Source organism: Carassius carassius, chromosome 15, assembly GCF_963082965.1.
Source record: "Carassius carassius chromosome 15, fCarCar2.1, whole genome shotgun sequence".
Taxonomy (NCBI): Eukaryota; Metazoa; Chordata; class Actinopteri; order Cypriniformes; family Cyprinidae; genus Carassius; species Carassius carassius.
In genome coordinates, this window is record NC_081769.1 from 13,106,802 (window position 1) to 13,109,094 (window position 2,293).

A 2,293-nucleotide genomic window follows, 5' to 3' on the forward strand; every position below is an offset into this window, starting at 1 on the left:
TTCTTACTAGAACCAGGAAGTATGACCATATTAGCCCGGTCCTGTCAACACTGCACTGGCTCCCTATCAAACATTGTATAGATTTTAAAATATTGCTTATTACTTATAAAGCCCTGAATGGTTTAGCATCTCAGTATTTGAATGAGCTCTTCTTACATTATAATCCTCTACGTCCGCTACATTCTCAAAACTCAGGCAATTTGATAATACCTAGAATATCAAAATCAACTGTGGGCGGCAGATCCTTTTCCTATTTGGCGCCTAAACTCTGGAGTAATCTACCTAACATTGTTCGGGAGGCAGACACACTCTTGCAGTTTAAATCTAGATTAAAGACCCATCTCTTTAACCTGGCATACACATAACATACTAATATGCTTTTAATATCCAAATCCATTAAAGGATTTTTAGGCTGCATTAATTAGGTAAACCGGAAACACTTCCCATAACACCCTATGTACTTGCTACATCATTAGAAGAATGGCATCTACGCTAATATTTGTCTGTTTCTCTCTTGTTCCGAGGTCACCGTGGCCACCAGATCCAGTCTGTATCCAGATCAGAGGGTCACTGCAGTCACCCGGATCCAGTACGTATCCAGACCAGATGGTGGATCAGCACCTAGAAAGGACCTCTACATCCCTTAAAGACAGCGGAGACCAGGACAACTAGAGCCCCAGATACAGAACCCCTGTAAAGACCTTGTCTCAGAGGACCACCAGGACAAGACCACAGGAAACAGATGATTCTTCTGCACAATCTGACTTTGCTGCAGCCTGGAATTGAACTACTGGTTTCGTCTGGTCAGAGGAGAACTGGCCCCCCAACTGAGCCTGGTTTCTCCCAAGGTTTTTTTCTCCATTCTGTCACCGATGGAGTTTCGGTTCCTTGCCGCTGTCGCCTCTGGCTTGCTTAGTTGGGGACACTTCATCTACAGCGATATCGTTGACTTGATTGCAAATAAATGCACAGACACTATTTAACTGAACAGAGATGACATCACTGAATTCAATGATGAACTGCCTTTAACTATCATTTTGCATTATTGACACACTGTTTTACTAATGAATGTTGTTCAGTTGCTTTGACGCAATGTATTTTGTTTAAAGCGCTATATAAATAAAGGTGACTTGACTTGACAAAGTGTACTTAAGTATGTTAAGAATCACTGGTCAAACTTTATATTAGGTGTCCTTAACTACTATGTACTTACATTTAATTTAATGATTTGCTACAGTACTTTTAAAAACACCTGCATGTAAATAGATCTGTAATTCATTTCTGTAATTACATTTCTTATTACACTGTTGGCCCATTCCTTACACCTTAACCCACCCTTAAATGTATCAATACCACCAAACCTGTCTCTTACCTGTATCAACAAATACTGGACTTTTTTTTTTTTTTTGGATAAAAGTACATAGTAGTTAAGGCCACCTTATATAAAGTGGGACAGAATCACTCATGAAAATGGGCTTTTATGTTATATCTGCATGTACAGTTGGAATTTTAAAAAAGTACAGCATGTACTTTTAGGATTTAAAGTATACTGCAAGTGCACATTTAATATAATTAAGTACACATGGCTTCAGACAGCTGTGAATGTACAGTATAGTGCACATATTGTACAGACTACTATTCTGATTCTTTATGGTGCTTTTTGTACCTTTTGGAGCTCGACAGCTAATCCCCATTCATTTTCATTTCACTTTCAAGGAATAGAGCAGCCACATTTTGTGTGTGTGTGTGTGTGTGTGTGTGTGTGTGTGTGTGTGTGTGTGTGTGTGTGTGTGATGTATGGAAGAAAATCAGTCACATGGGTTTGGACTGTCATTTGGTTATATAAATAATGATTGAACATTAATGATATTATGTGGACTATCCCTTTAATGCCTTTCGGGTGTCCCTGTTTGCTTTGAATTAAACTGGAACCGGCTGTGGAAAGTACTGTGTGCAGCAAAATAGAGGTTGACCACGACTATTAAAACTAACTTGACTTTAGAAGTGTTGTTTTTGAGTGAGGCTCCAGGTTTTGTGTCAGTTTGATCGTCTCACTGAGCACTGCATGTTCTTGTCTCTTTCCTTCTGTGTCTTGCCAACCATTCCATGTGTCTGTATCTAATAAACCCTGACCTCCTTTATCTTTCCCACTTTCCCTCCCTCTCTTTGGCTCTCTTTCTCAATCAATTGCTCACCCACTCTGCCCTTACAAGGAAAGGCAGGCAGGGTTGATGTCATAGAATGAAGAATGTTTAAAGAATCCAAAGGGGGTGAAATGGAGGGAGAGAGAGAG